The sequence below is a fragment of the Homalodisca vitripennis genome, chromosome 5 (assembly GCF_021130785.1).
Source record: "Homalodisca vitripennis isolate AUS2020 chromosome 5, UT_GWSS_2.1, whole genome shotgun sequence".
NCBI lineage: Eukaryota > Metazoa > Arthropoda > Insecta > Hemiptera > Cicadellidae > Homalodisca > Homalodisca vitripennis.
In genome coordinates, this window is record NC_060211.1 from 144,370,130 (window position 1) to 144,389,470 (window position 19,341).

Here is a 19,341-nt window from a genome sequence, read left to right on the forward strand (position 1 = left end):
AGGGACGTAGTCTCCCTAAAGCACCTTAGAAAAATAATAAAATATTCTTATAAGAGTATAATTTATTTAACAATAATGTAATATTGAATCTTATTTTACATCCTTTAAATTTTTATTTTATGATTTAAAACACATAAATAGAGAAATCCGATTCAGCGTCAAGGTAGACATAGCGTGGCAAACAAGTTCGCATGACGCATTATGAAACAATTATTGTATAACATTTATTATGATTCTTAATAAACTTATACTCTGATGTTATACAAGATTATACGGAATATAGAATCGTATTTTTCATTATTGCAATGTAACGCCCTTTCATCTCTAAGAAAGACGTTTTTTTTCATTTAATTTAATTTCCATTATTAACAAACTAAATGTGGTAGTTAAGTTATCTGTCGAAACATAGTAGACAGAAACGGAATTACATGGGCTTTTGTAGTAGATGTAAAGTGCAACGTATGAGGTCTATATAACTTTTGTTTTATAAATCAATTTTCTCACTTTTTGGCATTTTTATCGACATTTTCGAAACATGTTACTTTAAACTTTATACCATAGTATTAAAGTGAAATTAACTCCCCTCCCCAACACGATTTGGGTCCTCTATATCCAAATTTTAGATACACTAATGGTGTAACCTAATTTTTAATGAGGTACCAAGTCATCCTTTACCTTACCTATGCTGCCATTTTCCAACGGCACCCAACCACCAGAACTCTCAAAACTCCAGTGTCCAAAACAACCTTTCTGATCTTAAAACAATCGTTAGACGAGTAAAAAATACGAATATTTCAAAGACTGTCGGAAGAAAAAGTTTAAGATCTGGCAAAATGTTTACTTAATCTTTGAGCTAACCCTGTGAAATATTTGCGATAATTCGCCTGTTTCGAATGGTTCATCTCTTCAGCTTAAGGAGTTGTTTGTGTAGAGCAGCAGATTTCCGCTGGAACACACAAACCTTACGACAGAATGTGGATGGTAAGAATATAACATTACCTTTTATTTTGTACAGCTTTTTGCCATATCTCACATTTTGTCTTCCTACGGTCCTTTTGGATGTTTGTTGAAATACAGTATCAGTTGTATGTCACCAGTAAATTTCCAAATTCTATGGCTACTTTTCCGTGGTGATGAGTTCCGAAAAGAACAAAAGCAGAATCAGGCGAAAACTAGCTCTAAATTTGTTTCTCATTTTGCTTCAACAAATACGTGCTCGTGAAAAGGTTTCAGTCAAACAGAGATCGGTTCCCCTTTTGGGATCCGTAACTCCTTGTCGACCAAAACGCGTTCACGTGTGTCAGTGTAAGCTTTATCTTTGAGCTCACGCTCTGAATATTACCGATGATTTGTCATTTTGACTTCGGTTCGTCTCTTCAGCTATGGAGTTGTTTTTGAAGAAGCAGTAGATTTCAGCTGCAACACATACACACCTTGGGACAGGATGTGGGTGGTAAGAAAGTACATGTAGCCTTCAGTCAATGAGATAAAGAGCCTAAAATCGCCATTTTAAGCCAAATAGTCGGTCTTTATAAGGTTGGCTGATGCTGATTTAAATTGTTTTATGTGCCTGACGGATGTTTTTTTATGTTTTCGAAGCTAACCAAATATATAATTACAAAACTTTAATTATTATTATTTATAACGCTTACATTACTCCCCTAGTTTCAGTAGCGCGCCTGATGATAGATCTCTTTTTAAAGAGAGATTTCTCCACTAATTACACAAAAAGACAAGAATCTGTATCAGTCAATTGAGTGGCTAACTGCTACTATATTTTCGTGTTATAGAAGTAGTGTCCATGGTGCATATTTGAAACCCTGTTTTGTATATTCAGCCACATCGATTGTTAACTCTACGAGAGGTACAGTAAAGGTTACAGGTTAGATTGGTAAGAAGAAAGGCTGATCTTCGTCACACATGACAGCATATCCTTATTCATTTCCTGATCGCTAAATTATTCTTATTCTACTTCAAAACCGGATTATGGCCTCTCCTGTGCAGTAAAATAATTCTGATATGTAATCTTTAAGCCGGGGCTTAAGTAAATTTATTATATATTTTAATTTGTCATTACTATTTTAACTTACTGTGCTATAATTCATTAAACAACGTACGCATTATAGTAAAGTTGATTTCTTAACAGAATTTGAATCGCGATCCAAATAGGTTGTACGTGCAAAATATACACATTTTTATCTTTTAGAAGGAGTAAGAGTAAAAATTTATAAAAAACAGTTTATGTATAAAAAAAACTGTAATTTTTCGTGGCCACAAACAACTGATGTCCTGAACAAAACTTCGGAGCCCAAGAACAAGTGGGATGCTGAAGCACTCTTAGAACCTATATTACTTCCTTTAAATTTAATCAAGAATATTACTCCAACTGGTGAAGTTGTTGCAGCCTGTCCCTACTAACGTTGAGTAAGTACATTACAAGTGTGAACTGATCGGCTAGTGCGAGACATGGGTTTCCATTTGCTGATTACTCCAGAGACTGCCTACATTATCACCAGCCTGTTGTCTAGTTCACACCTAATTATTGTTATTATGGAAAATGTGTAACCATCAATAAGGACCCTCACAGCCTTACTAAAATAGATTCATTGTCTGTACGTTTTGTGGTAACTCTCAATAAAAAGGTTCTAGTCTTGAAATTTGGTACATGGGTTCTTCTTGATCCGAAGATGATTGCTATTGATTTTGTGATTAAAAGATACAAATACAGTCGATCTGGGTGTCTGTCCGTCTATGCGATTACTCTTGATAGAGAGGTCTTAGTGACATGAAACTTGGTACATGGGTTCTTGTTCCAAAATTGATCGCTATTGATTTTGGGATTAAAAGATACAAATACAGTCGATCTGTGTGTCTGTCCGTCTATGCGATTTCTCTTGATAGAGAGGTCTTAGTGACGTGAAACTTGGTACTTGGGTTCTTCTTGTTCTAAATATGGTCGCTATTGATTTTGGGATTAAAAGATATAAATACAGTCGATCTGGGTGTCCGTCCGTCTATGCGATTACTCTTGATAGAGAGGTTTTAGTGACATGAAACTTGGTACATGGGTTCTTCTTGTTCTAAATATGGTCGCTATTGATTTTGGGATTAAAAGATATAAATACAGTCGACCTGTGTGTCTGTCCGTCTATGCGATTACTCTTGATAGAGAGGTCTTAGTGACTCTTAACGTAAGGCTTGAGTGTTCTAAATACTTGGGGCTAAATATGGTCGCTATTGATTTTGGGATTAAAAGATATAAATACAGTCGATCTGGGTGTCCGTCCGTCTATGCGATTACTCTTGATAGAGAGGTCTTAGTGACGTGAAACTTGGTACATGGGTTCTTCTTGTTCTAAAGATGGTCGCTATTGATTTTGGGATTAAAAGATACAAATACAGTCGATCTGGGTGTCCGTCCGTCTATGCAATTACTCTTGATAGAGAGGTCTTAGTGACATGAAACTTGGTACATGGGTTCTTCTTGTTCTAAAGATGGTCGCTATTGATTTTGGGATTAAAAGATACAAATACAGTCGACCTGTGTGTCTGTCCGTCTATGCGATTTCTCTTGATAGAGAGGTCTTAGTGACGTGAAACTTGGTACTTGGGTTCTTCTTGTTCTAAATATGGTCGCTATTGATTTTGGGATTAACAGATATAAATACAGTCGATCTGGGTGTCCGTCCGTCTATGCGATTACTCTTGATAGAGAGGTTTTAGTGACATGAAACTTGGTACATGGGTTCTTCTTGTTCTAAATATGGTCGCTATTGATTTTGGGATTAAAAGATACAAATACAGTCGACCTGTGTGTCTGTCCGTCTATGCGATTTCTCTTGATAGAGAGGTCTTAGTGAAACATGACGTACATGAGAGTTCATTGTTCTTGTTATGATCTGCATATTGATTTTGGGATTAAAAGATACAAATACAGTCGATCTGTGTGTCTGTCCGTCTATGCGATTACTCTTGATAGAGAGGTCTTAGTGACATGAAACTTGGTACATGGGTTCTTGTTCCAAAATTGATCGCTATTGATTTTGGGATTAAAAGATACAAATACAGTCGACCTGTGTGTCTGTCCGTCTATGCAATTACTCTTGATAGAGAGGTCTTAGTAACATGAAACTTGGTACATGGGTTTTTCTTGTTCTAAAGATGGTCGCTATTGATTTTGGGATTAAAAGATACAAATACAGTCGACCTGTGTGTCTGTCCGTCTATGCGATTACTCTTGATAGAGAGGTCTTAGTGACATGAAACTTGGTACATGGGTTCTTGTTCCAAAATTGATCGCTATTGATTTTGGGATTAAAAGATACAAATACAGTCGACCTGTGTGTCTGTCCGTCTATGCGATTACTCTTGATAGAGAGGTCTTAGTGACATGAAACTTGGTACATGGGTTCTTGTTCCAAAATTGATCGCTATTGATTTTGGGATTAAAAGATACAAATACAGCCGATCTGTGTGTCTGTCCGTCTATGCAATTACTCTTGATAGAGAGGTCTTAGTGACATGAAACTTGGTACATGGGTTCTTGTTCCAAAATTGATCGCTATTGATTTTGGGATTAAAAGATACAAATACAGTCGACCTGTGTGTCTGTCCGTCTATGCGATTACTCTTGATAGAGAGGTCTTAGTGACATGAAACTTGGTACATGGGTTCTTGTTCCAAAATTGATCGCTATTGATTTTGGGATTAAAAGATACAAATACAGTCGACCTGTGTGTCTGTCCGTCTATGCGATTACTCTTGATAGAGAGGTCTTAGTGACATGAAACTTGGTACATGGGTTCTTGTTCCATGTACATATGTGTTGAATATGTTCCAATATACAAATACAGTACATCTGTGTATATGACCGTCTTTGCCTTTACTCTTGTTAAAGAGGTCATATTGACATGAAAATCGGTACATACGATTCTCTTCGTCCAAGAAAGAACCCTATTGATTTGATAACAAATGATCGAAGGGCAGTCCGTCTGTTTGTCTATGTGATAATGCTCGATAGGAAAGTCATACAGACTGGAAAATTGATATAGTTTCCTCTTCATCTAAGTAAGACTTTGGTGAAAAGGTTAATGTATGTTCGACCGTCTATCTGTGTGATAGCTCATTCTTTCTATTCACGAGTCCTTTGATAATCCGTTATATTGGTTTATTATTCAACAAATTATCGAAATATGTAATTAAATGTAGCCTGTAAGAGTACAATATTTTAATGTGTAACAAAAGAACATGACGGAGAACACAAACGTGATAAAAACACCTGCGGGAAAAGTGTTATGCCAAAGGACTTTACAGTTTTACGCGCTTTTGTAACACAGCGTCATTCCAAATAACATATGCTCAAAATTAAAACTGTAGAGATGTTTTCTTTAAAATCACAGTCGGCGATTAAACCCATTTCGTCCAAATTCGAATCAATCGCTCTCCTATCACGAATGCTGTAAGTGTTACAAGGGGCAGGAGGCGTTTAGATATGCAGTGTCCGTTACCGTGCACCAGAGACTGCGACTTACGTAATACAAATTTGACTAAACACATTACACATAACGTAGCTATGGTGGGAAGGCTTGATTCGATTTGAATGTTGAGTGTTTAGCTTCGTTCACCTTCCTTTCAGTGCAGTGTATGAAATCTGACGCTAACGCAGATTTGATTCCTGAAATCTGTGCTCCTGATGAGACAATGAGAATACCTCTTCACCTACATTACACTACATTTTGTAGTCCAGACGTCTTTGATGTCCGTTTTGAGCATTACAAAATGGCAGTTTATTGAAATTAATTAAAAATTAAGGCAAAACATGAACATCCTTCATTACTTACTTTTTTGGATCTCTTCGGACGAAGATGACTCCAGATACCAGGAGTCAAGTCTGCGACAGCGTCAGATTTCAGACGATGCACTGAGATGAAGGTGGACTGAAGATAAACTCAAAATTCACATTATACAGGTCAATTTCATCCGATTTGGGAATATTAGCGCTAAACATAGTGAATACAAGGAATGATCTTAAATAATAAAAATTAAAAGATACATTAATAAGCAGCTTTGCTGAATTACATTATCTTGTTATAGTATAATGGGAGATACAACTAACTAAAGACATTAGATTGAGCATAGGCGAGCGAAAATCCAGGTCAGAACTGTTTCACCAATGAGGAGTGGGGAAGAAATACATGTAATTCACTACCGAGAGTCGTGCTTCACTATTTCACTAATTTCATTAACGTAAATTATTTAAGTATACTAAGAATCTGTACAATCCAAAAATGGTAGTTCATTTGAAAAATAATAATAACTTGCTGTACAGGGCGTTTCAAAAAGGACTTTACAACCTTGAAAATTCATATAAAATTTATTAAACAAGGTACAGAGCTGGTTTTGGCGTTGTTTTAAAGGAAAACAGTTTCAAGTTTTGACTCGCGTAGTCCGCTAGTGCCTAATCGCGACGCACAAGCGTTAGTGACAGTTACGTTAAACATGGCTGCCTTCACTGGACCGGAGCGTGCTAGTTGTGTGTTTTGGTTTGAAGAATCGACGTCTGCGACAACAGTTCAGCGTAATTTTCGTACCAAGTACGCTAAAGATCCTCCTAGTAGGCCTACAATTTATGAGTGGCATAGTTGTTTTGTAGAAACAGGGTGCTCAGTGAAACATAAAAAATCCTCAGGTCATCCAAGCACATCTGACGAAGTCGTTGAGCAAGTGAGACAATGTTTTGTAAATAGCCCTACGAAATCGACCCGGCGTGCATCTCGTGAGCTGCAAGTACCACATACGACGGTTTGGCGTGTGTTAAGAAAAAGTTTGCACTTGAAACCATACCGATATTCGCTTTTACAAGCAATTAAAGACACTGATAAGATTTCCCGTAGGAACTTCTATGTGGATATATTAAATCGAGTGGATGATGATGAACATTTCTTGGACAACATAATCTTTTCTGACGAGTCCACTTTTCACTTAAGTGGCAGGGTAAACACACATAACTGTAGGATTTGGGGCAGCGAAAATCCACATGAAACATTACAACATGTTCGTGATAGCCCTAAAGTGAACGTTGTATGTGCGTTGGGCAAGAGGAAAGTGTACAGCTCCTTTTTTTCCAAGAGAGAACCATCAATGGGATAGTGTACCTTGATATGTTGCAACAATTTTTAATACCTTCTTAAGGACTTGGCATCCTGCCAATACGCTTCCTTACATAAGTCATAACTTTATTACAACTTTAAAGCTTTATTATATTATTGGTGTATGGAATGCATTTCGTTAGATATATCTAGATAAGTAATGAGAGGAGAAGATCAGGGGTAAAGGGTTTGCATGGTAAAAGGTAAAGTTATACATAACGTACACATATATGCTAAAACATTAAAAGTTAGAGGCTGTAGACTTTTTTTTTGGATTTTTAGTGAATTTTTACATTATGAGAAAACTTGCCTAGCTATGGAGAGCTGTAGCCTCGGTATCTACTAGGCTGAAAATATGTTAAATGTTTGACTAGTGAATTTGGAAGTACATTTAATTCTCTATAATGATGCGTACTTTTGAGTTATAAGCAACAGTCATTAATTACTTTGAACTCCAAATTTGAAAAATGCAAGTTCTGCATAAAACAAGCAGTGCTTGTAATTCTTGAACATAAATCTCTACCTGGTACTTTTTTAGTACCGTACGTTTCATCATTGATTTCGTTTAATACCGCTAAACTAAACTTATGCTGTTACTGTTTATAAATAAATCAAATTCACAGAGATATTCTTCTTTTCTCAGCTATCCAATATTACTCACAAAACATGGTATCAATTAATTACTTGATCCAAATCCAAAACTATTGTATGACAGAAATAGTTACTGATCTATATATCAGATTGTGATACTGTATATGGACAACAATGTGTTATGAGCAAACTTCATTAATTATTACCTGATCGGCAAGCGGCAATTGAATGCTACAAGTTCCCCACATCATTAAGGCAGTGTTTATAACTCATCACTTAAACAGACGTAGTAGCTTTACTATAGTTGTCTTGCATCTAAAATATCTGTTTATTTCAGAACCTGTGAAATTAATATGGCAACTATCTTTTAAACATTGTTATTATCTCTTACCCATTGCAAGCACCACTTCAAATTTGGCCAGGAAACATTAGCTGAACGCAATGAAACAACATTGTGAAAGATTCTAGAACAACTTGATTATTACAACAATATTTTTAACATGTGAGAAAGTAAACCTCTTCAGGTACACACAAGATCTTAAAAATTACTCTTACATGCGATCAATGAATCTTCGCTCCTTCAAGGATAAGGATATGAAGAGTGAAGTGAACGCAGATTTTTAACTGTAAGCGTATGTCAAATTGCAAATAAATAATCGTGATTAACCCATAATAAAATGTAAGCAAATTGAAATTGTAACAAACTTAGTGCAATTTCATTTAAACATTTCTATAGCAAACCATACTTTAAAAATACCTCCAATCCCATTTTATATGTGTTGTACCAAAAATATACAAAACAAAGTTAAATAAAGAAAAAAAAATTGTAATTGTATGTGAAAATGGTACTTCCATTCAACTCAAATAAAGGACAAATTGGACACTTAAAACATAAAAAATGGTATTGTTATGAATTCATAATTAGTTTGCTAATTGCGTGTAAAAGTTATATTAAGAGCCGAATTTACTAATGGTCATTTTGATTGTGGGCCCATAAGGATAATGTTAAGCCTTATGCACTTTACGCCCTTAATTTTGGGCAATGTCTCATGTTTAAGATATTACTAATGTGCATCAAAAAATTGTATTATCTTTCATTACCTTATCTATTTTGGGTTTTCAATACTTTTTATAGGTTATCCAGAAAAAAATCTTAAACTTTTTGCAATTCATAGTTTAAATATTCAAAAAGTATAAATTTTTCAAAAAATTAAAAAAATGTGGATGTGATAAATCTCTTTAAAATGCAACACCTGTCATAATGCTACTATCAAAAATAAGGGGGTAAAGGTGCTTGAGTTTTAACATTAATTTATTGTTCTTATGAACAGCCAGTTCTTTCACTTCAGCCAACTTTTAATATTCTTAGTTGACTGAAACTTGGAAGTATTCAAGAATATGCTAGAACACCAGCAATTTGCACTCTGTAGACAATGTGAGGCACAAAGAGCTCAAGTTTGAAGTAATCTGTCCTGGTGGTTACGTGAGGTTCTCTCTGTACTGCACCACGCGCGGTTGTGCGGGAGGAAAGGGGTGGTTATGGTAGATGTGACAAGACCGCAAGGAACTTCCCCACTTGTGCGAGAGACGTGCGTTTGTTTGCCTCTCATCTAACTTCTTCAATAGACCAGATTGGTTGTGGTGTAATTCCATCATGCTACTACATTTACAAAGGAATAAGTTTTACTGTTTTTAATCTTGAACTAAGATAGCTACTATAGTAGTTATAGAGTAGCTACTTTTGATAATTATATATTCTTTTATAAGGAAGCTACATACAAATGCAATACAATTGTTTTACAACTACTAAAGGAAATGCTAATTTAATGTAACAAAAGAAAATGACAATTGAACAGAACAATGAGAAACAGAAAATATTAGAGGCAAATATTAAAATTTATGAAATCTGAACTAGATTTTTTATGTACAATATATTTACTGGTACTTACATTACATAATCATTCCGAGAAGTAAATTTAATATTTATTTACTGCATCTGTCAAAACAGTCACTGAAGAAGTGATACGTATTAGGGTGGCTCGAAAAAACCTTTTTTGGAGTAATCAAATTCTAATAGCGCAAACAACTTGCGCATAGACGTCATTATTAAGGAAAAAATATAAAATAAAATCATTTTCAAAATTTGAAATCGCGCAGAGGGCTTAAAGTTACAAAAAAAATAAAAATTTTGGCAATTTTCGAAAACACGCAAAAATTCAAAATTTTAATTTTTTTGGGGTTCTAATAGTTAAAAAAGGGTTTAAAGAGTGGCCTTAATAAATATAAATAAAATTTAGACTCATTCCTTTTAAACTGAAACCACGCAAAAGGCCTGAAGTTGAGGCGTTTTTGTAAAAAAAACGATCTTTCATGATTTTTAACGATTTTTAAATATATGCCTCAATCTAAAAATTAGTAAGTTAATATTTTAATAGACTGAAAACCATTCAAAATTGTTCTCCCAACACGGAAAAACATACTTTCCGAACAGATAATCCTAAACTGTATTCGCGCAAAAGGCCGAAAGTAAGGTACAAGTTAGCTCTCCTCAAAACATACTCCCCTTCCGCTTGGACGGATAGACTCGCCCAGGCTACGGGACACGCGGGCGGTCAGTTGCAAATCATCCGCGTTACTGCTAGTGCTTACGTTGTTAGTGCAATCAAACAGTGATGTGATGAAAATTGTGATAAAGTGTTTTTTATATGTTGTAATTTTGAAATGGCATGTCCAAACGCTCCCCGTGTTACAAGACAGACTATTGCGTGCCCTATCATCGGTGTGTCCAAAGAACTAAGTGGATTGTCGCTGCCAACATACGAGGACATCCTGCTCTGTTGCTTGGATGAGAAGTATAAACGTTCTTTGTTATTTAGCCCGAATAATAAGAAAGAATTAGAATTTTTAGCAATTGCCGATTGTGTAGCTACTCAAGTAGTTGGAATTTACAACAAGGCCACAATTCCAACAGTCACACACACTCGTGTGGTCCAGTTGAATCCAATCATATTACAACTCTTATATTGCATTAAAAAAAATCTTATAACCGAGACTGTGAAAAAGATTTTTACAAGAAAAAAATTGAGGCTTTCATACAGAATGCAAAAAGCAAACTTTTTGATATTGCTGCGTGTAAATGCAAAATAACTTTGAATTGCACATGTGGTACTATCATCTGTAAGGGCAACTGTCCTTTGAGTGTAGCCTGTAAATGTGATAAAAACTAGAAGAATTCCAGACATTGAGTTGAAATTTATGTATGATCAAAGAACAACCAGAATTATGGCTATTGGTAGTTTTAGATGTACAAGAAAACAACCTAAATTAAGAAAGAGAGAAGAGAGAAGAGCACAATTGTTGTCTCAAGAATCGCAAACTACTTTTGAGCCTAGTACTCCCAGTACAAGCAAAGGTGCTATAAGTGGTTGCAGTAATGAAAAAAAAAAAAGAAAATTAAGAAAAATTTACCAGATGTTGAGTGTGATGTAGGGGTTTTGTTGCCTTCTTCGTCTACACAAATGCGTTCAACGTTGACAACAACATCCTTGATAAGTGACAGGTTCGGGGTGTCTGACAGAGCCACCGCAGCAAGTGATATCTGCCAGAAAGTATCAAGAATATCATTGATCCAGTGATTCAAAGGAACGCATTCTTCTGTCACCCTGAAAATATCATGTTGGCTATGATAATGGATAAGAACCCAAACATTATAGAACTCGGATACAGGAGGATCCTAAAATCCAGAAATGAACCATTAGCCGAAGGACTCGTTAGAGACTTCATCATACCTTCAATCAATTTTAGTGCAAACAACTATACCGAACTAATTGATTGGTCTACCTGTAAGTTAACACCACCGCCACTTCTGTCTAAGATGTCAACTGAACATATTGCTTCTTTATTGAAAGAAAAGGCCTTACCGGAGTTTAACTACCTCAAGTTCCCATGCCACACCCAGGCAGTTGAGAGGTGTGTAAAACTGGTTACAGAATCAGCAGAAAAAGTGTGCGGGCAAGAAAATTCGAGATGGATATATTAGAGCTACCTTAAAATCAAGACAGCTGATGCCCACCTTTGATTTCAAGTCACAATTCAAAGGAATTTCCATCTAAATAACCTTTTGCCTATCACAATAACATGCATAATGTATAATATGATGTGATGGGCTAATAAATTTATTTGATTATCACTTGCAAGAGTCTTAATACAAACCTAAATATAATATGTTATGTAAAACACACGTTAATATTGAAAATCACAAAAAATTATCATAATTATGGAAGATCGATTTTTCACGAAAACCCCCGCATCTATAGGCATTTTGCGCGATTTCAGTTTAACGGGAATTAGTCAAAATTTTATTTATATTCATTGAGGCTATTCTATAAGATCCTTTTTAAACTATTAAAACAAAAACAATTAAAAATTAGATTTTTTTGTGATTTCGAAAAATTGCCAAAATTTTATTTTTTTCTTAACTTTAAGCCCTCTGCGCGATTTCAAATTTTGAAAATGATTTTATTTTATATTTTTTTCCTTAATAATGACGTCTATGCGCAAGTTTTTTGCGCTATTAGAATTTGATTACTCCAAAAAAGGTTTTTTCGAGCCACCCTAATACGTATGGGCACTCCATACAACATACATGGTTTCATATTCATATTCAGAATTTTTATGAAACATTATTTTCCCTGTAATGATTTATGACTATACACATGTATATTGCATATAATATAAATGTGATAAAAAACTGGGTCTATCTATTTTGTTACAAATGGCAGACTGGAAAGCAAGGGCGGATCCACTCTTGATTTTCGGTGGAAGCCACCTTGGTTTTAGTTTCCTATTATATTTACAGGTAAATTGCATTTCGATAAAAAAAAAAATACAATTTTTAGACAGAAATTTACTCAAACTCAAATTTTTGTTCATTATATAAAAACTACTTTTCAAAATATTGTAGGAAATTTAATCATAAGTCATTTAATAATTAATTACAGTTCACACCCCTCCAGAGTGGGGGCATGAGTCTAATGTCCCCTCTGATTAATTTTAGTTAAAATATAATATCCTGTGAAATAATATTCTAAGTTATTCTTTAGCTACTTATGATGAAACACTCTTGTAGAAATCAGCATTAAACTATATATAGAAGATAATGAAAACAATAAAATTAAAAAGTTATAAGTTGCAAAATAAATATAATAAAATATATAAATTATAATTTCATGTGTGATTTATGAGTGGTATAATTTTTTAAAATTTCGTCTCACCTATGGTATACAGTCACCAGAGTTGTCCTGTATCCATTTTTATCCTTCTACCAGCAGAATAAATATTGCTTTAATGTTGTTTCTACAGTTTGGTACCAATATTGTCTTAGACAACTGCAGCAGTTAAACATTAGAATACAGAATAATTTTATATTAATTAGCTCCCAATATAGTCAGAACTAGCAACTACCATACATAAAAGCGTGTACATTCCACCGCTTAATTCTGATATTTTTTACAAGTTTTTCAACGAAATAAAGACAATCAATATCTTACTAAGTGTTTGCATAGCTTTTAATTTATTACAACAGAAAACAAATAATTATGATACCAACAATTGATTAAATATTATTAAACTATTAAAAATTAAATGAGTGAATGATCTGTTATCATTTAAAATGTATATTCTCGAAGAGCAATCTGAATCAACCATTATAATTTTATATTAATTTTTTTTCAAAATCTTAAATGATCTATTAATTAGATATAGTCTAAACCTTATTAGAGATAAAGGTATAACAGTATGCATTAACTTGATACTCTGGGTACAATTTTTAGTTATTTTTTAAGTACTAAAGACAAAACAAAAAATAAAAAATAGAAAGTTTAGTAACCAAAATGTGTATTATCTGTATGGTACTGATATTTTAATATGTTTCTGATAATATATTGTCTATAATTATAAATGATTAGAATAGTACAGAATATGTCTATACAAATATTACAAAACATAAATTTAAAATATAGATACTGAGATACAGATAAAAACCCATTTTGATGTATTAAATTATTAGTTCAAACACAAATCAATGAATATTTTATGTAACATGGTAAAACAAGCAATATTACTATTAATTACAATGTACGAATTTTGCTACCTAGATAATGTTTGGTTAAATTAACGAAATTGTTTTATTTCAAAACCAAAGTTACTCTAAGTGAGTAACTTTGGACTTTCCAAGTGAGAAGCATTTCTTCTTTTTCAGAGGTTTCTTTTGTGAAATATGCAAACAGGTATTGAAAACAAAAATACCACCTAAGTCTTATAATCACTTTATTTGTCTATAAGCCACAGTCGTGTGAACAATTTGTATCAAAACAATAAAAAATTGTAAATACAGACAAGTGCAAGGTACGTTGTAGTTTAAAATATGGATTAGTTTACAACATTAGTAACACAACAAATTAAATAATTTATGCCATCAATACAACAACAATATTAACCCTCTTTGATAATTTTACTTCCTGAGCATTTCAAATACAGTATGTAAATAAATAAATATAGAGGAATATTTTTTATTTAGAAGTTTGTAAAAATAAAGTATAAAAAGGGAAATAGACAGTACTTTAAAAATGTATACATTTTCATTATATACAATCCTGAGAGTCATCAAGCAGCCAATTTTATGTAATTTCTAGGAACTATATCATTTATTATAATGAAAAGAACCATATCAATTTAACAAAAAAAGTTGTAAAGGTCAAAAATATAATGAAAATAATTTTCATACAAAATGAAAATTATATATTGCCATTTATACAAATTTAAATAATATATGTATAAAATATATATATAAATATATATATATATATATATATATATATATATAATATATATATATATTTACGAACAGAAAGAAACTAGAATTACTACTGATATCAGGAAAATTCACCATGTGTGTACATGAGAGAAAGAGAGAGAGTGTGCACATATTCATCATAGGACATCCAACACAAACCAGATAGAGGGTTAAATAATAAAGTACTAAAATAGACAAACATATAAGTTATCACATAGTGTACAAAAAATTTAAGATAATACTAAAAAATAAATTAGAATATAATAACAAAAAGACATTATGAAAGGCAATATTACATTCAGATCTAACACTTCCCAAATTTTACAGAAAAAAAATCATCATTATATATAATCATGATCAGCAGTAGTCTACAAGTAACTAAAATATTCTTCACATATATCTCAGACTTTGTATACATCTAACATAACATTTTACCTTCCAAACTTTAGTAAAATACTCTGTTATAGATATCAGAATCATCGTTTAAACCATCAATGTTCCAAACCTATGTACCTGTATAATACTACAAAAAATATTTATTTTGTTACAAACTACAATCTTAAAAAGTTCATTAATATTTTATTACTGAATAAATAATTTTAATTATTAATTTGTTTCCAATTTAAAACATGCAAATAATCAAAATAATTGTTTTATAGTTGATTTTTATGTTTACAATCAAATACTATAGTTAGCAACTTGAATATTTAATACATGAAAGCATGAGTTATAACATCATAGATACAGATTTCATTTACATATGAAATCATTCTAATTCTATTCATTCTAATAAAATTCAAGGTGCTTAAATCACAGCTTATATGTTAACATTTAGTTCTGTTTTGTAATAGTATAAATTATAATAAAAACAGTAGCCATTCATTGCATATCAAAGTTTTCGTACCTAAATTGAAAGTCCAAAATATAACAGTATTCAACTAAGGCACTATTTTCTTATAAATCTGACAGTGATATTTTCTTCAACCAATTCAAAAAGATTCTTAATTATACTTTGAGGTTAATGAGGTAATCAGTGAAAACAGGAATTCGTTTACAGAAGGCACTAATGGGGTAATATTTAAATAAAAATATATTATTTAAATGTATAATGTAACAGGAAGACAAATTCATAACAAGCCTTGTTGGAATCAAGCGAGTTTTCGGGTATTTTGGATGAAAACAATAGTATAAAATACATACAAAGTTTTACACCTCTGTTACATCTTGCTTGTTACGAATACATCATAATTGACTGGATCCTACATAGCACTAGTGTTTCCTAGTGGTTAGTAGTAGTACTATAACAATGTCATTGTAAGGTTTTGAAACATATTGTAAAAGATCTGTTTTCACTAAATTGCTACAGTATAATTGTTATCTAAACTAAAAATGCATATAAATAGTGATGCATTAAATACTTATTTTTAAAATAAGGCAGCAGGCCTCTGCCATGACTATAACAGCCGTCTATGATGTAATGCACTTAAGAGCCACTGCACAAGGATGCAGCCAGTGAGGGGGTCCAAGGAGTCCGGACCCTCCCCCAAGTTTTTTAATTGTTTCAATTACTTTTTTAGTAAATGATTATTATTATTTTAATAATTCAGTATTACAGTATGTACTGCTTAAAGATCGTTCTCACACAGATATGGGTCAAGAATTTTTCAAGCGACAAAATGTGGCCTTACTTTTTGTCCACTTTAGGAAAAATTAATTGTCTTGACCCTCGCCCCCAAAACTTTTTCCTGACTACATTCTTGCCACTGCTGTGTCTTAATAGATCCTCTGGAGGTCAACTCTAAAAGTAGCAGTTGCAAAACCCCGCAGGCACTATTTTGCTAGTTATCATTTAAAAATTTGCAGAATAGTAATAATTAAGATACAGAATATACTATTACATATTATCTTGATAAGTACATTACAGCCAATGTTATAAGTGAATAGTTACTAAACAAAATTTTAATTAGTACTTTTATTTGGATTAAAAATGTAAACAAACAAGTCAAAAATTAAATTTTTAAAGCAATGCTTCAGAAAAAATTTTATTTCTAATTTAAAAAATACACAAAATGAGCTAAAGAAGGTTTCCTTTGCAAATCAGATCTTACTTTGACAAAAACTAATTTATTTATAAAATATAACAATTTTGCAGGCAACAACTTTTAGAAATTCAAGGGCTAAATAAACCAGTAAAAAACATTCCAAATCATTAATATAACAAAAAGAACTGTTTTTCCATTATAATAGTTATTAACACAAAAAATCAATTAAGTAATATTGATTAAATAAAATCTTTTTAGCAGTATTAAAAGCCGGTCCCATAAAAAAGGATAACATTTAGCAAAACTATATGATTTCTTGTATTTTCTATTAACTATTAAAGGGTTCTATATATTCACAGAAAAAGTACACCATTCATAGGAATAATTAATACATGCATTATATGCTAGATCACATGCATTATATGCTACATCACATTTAACAAGCCAACAACATTTTTGTATGATAATTTTTATCATACTTATACAACAACTGAGTTTACAAACTCAACAAAGTCACTAAATACATACTAGTAATACTCGTACAATCCACAATACTTATTGTGGATTTCATCCCAGTATTCAAGTTTTAAAACTTACAACAATAATTATGAACCAACAGTTGAGTTTAACTCAGGTTATTCATTAAAAAGATTAAAATTAATCTCTAAAATACAGGGTTCTTAGTTATAAAAATATAATTGTAGAGGGCTTATGGAGCTTACAACAAAAACAGCCCATATTTCATTCATTATAAATAGTTTTTATGCCTTCTTACATAACTATGTAAAATATGTTTTACTGTGCTGTTAGGTTTTATTGAATAAAATAAAATTTAAACTCTTTTTATAACTTTTTAAAGTATATATTAAAGTAGTATATTATTATACCCTCAAAGTTTAAAACTACATACGAAAAGTTCTAAAATGTACATAATACTTCTAAAAAAAGGATATATTTTCATCTGAACTTTTAAAATTTAACTAACACATTTAATCTAAAAAATTCTGTTCAGAACATATTTAGTTTATAATTAACTATTATGTTTGGCAGCTTACTGTATTCTACTTATAAAATAACAATCAATTTACCATTTCAATAACGATCAATTTACCATTTCAATAACAATCAATTTACCATTTCAATAACGATCAATTTAACATTTCTGTAGACCTATTACTATTTGCTACAATGCAGTGACCAGACTAAACAAAGTATTTGGGTGACGATTATAGACAAAAAGCTATTATATAGGGCTACAGCCTATAAATTTTGATGGTTAAGAAATACATACTAAATGAAATTCCAACAGCACAGAACCTATCGAATCTCACAACTAACAATACTATCATGCTCATTGCCTGCTGATAATCTTAAAGATAAATAAATAAATTTATTATTTCATAAATTTGTATTGTTTACCACCAATTCAGAGGTAGTTTTATTTAACAATTTGCTATGTTTTAGTTCTCTTGATATTACTTGTAGTCTAAGAGCTAGTGGTCGGCTACCTATATGTATTTGACGAGACCTGGGTTTTTGTACAGAGAGGCCCCTGTACCCCCTGTAAACATGAGATGGGGAGTCACTAAGCTCCAGGTGGCCGACTTGGCGGGCGCTCAGGTAAGACGGGTATTAATTTTTTGGGCAATTTTCGTAAGTATTTGATGACTTCTGCCGTTTTGTAATTTGAAAATATATTATTATTATTATCGGAAAAATAACAATGGCAGACCATTATCGCGCGTGATTTCATTATCAATACTATATCAAAATGTAAAAGGATTTTGAGGTTAAGAAAATTCCACATATTAAAAATATAAAGAAATTATTTTACCGGACGACAAACTTGATGATTAAGCATATCATAGTAGTTGTTATAAGACATTTACAGCATTAAAAAGGCAGTATTTATTTGACGACAGATGTTGAAAAAAAAGGTTCTATCACAGTCTAAAAAGTCTTTGTCCTGCAATTGAACAGCCATCTACATCAGCTGATAGTTCAATAATTGAGGATACATCACGTGTACATGATTCCCTTGAAAACAATGCAAACATTCTTGAGACAAAAGAAGCAGAAAAAGAAATCGACGCTGAAGCTGAACTTTCGTTGGAGGAGGGATCATCTTCAGATTCAGCAAAATCATCGAATGTTCAATTTTCGAATACTGTAGCTTCCGATACTGTAGCTTCTGCAAACTCAAATTTGTGTTTTTTTTTTTTTGTAACAAAAAAAGAAACAATTTCGATATAAAATTGACCCATTACGGACTTCAGAGAAGGATCAATTTAAAAAGAGTATCCTATTAAACTTTAAGCCAGATACTTACTACAAATTTACCAAGAAACTTTAACAAAAATAGAAAGTGTTCTCTCATCTGAAGTACATTACCATGAAATTTGTCGGCAAAATTATTTAGGTATCAAAAAAGATCACTCGTGAAAAGTCGTGTTCGTACTGCATGGCACATCTCCCGAGAAGTACATGAAACTGTTTATAAAGAAATATGTCCATTTAGTTGAAGATAATGTGATAAAACGAGTACGTTGTTATTTTCTGAGTTATTTGCAGAAAGAGTATCTTGAAATATTTAAAGAATTAAGTGAAAGCTCAGGCCCAGCATCAATATTTAACGCATCTTATTTGGAAGAAAAACTTCGTAAGAAATTTGGCGATAAAATTCAAATTTTGACATCCAACAAAAAAA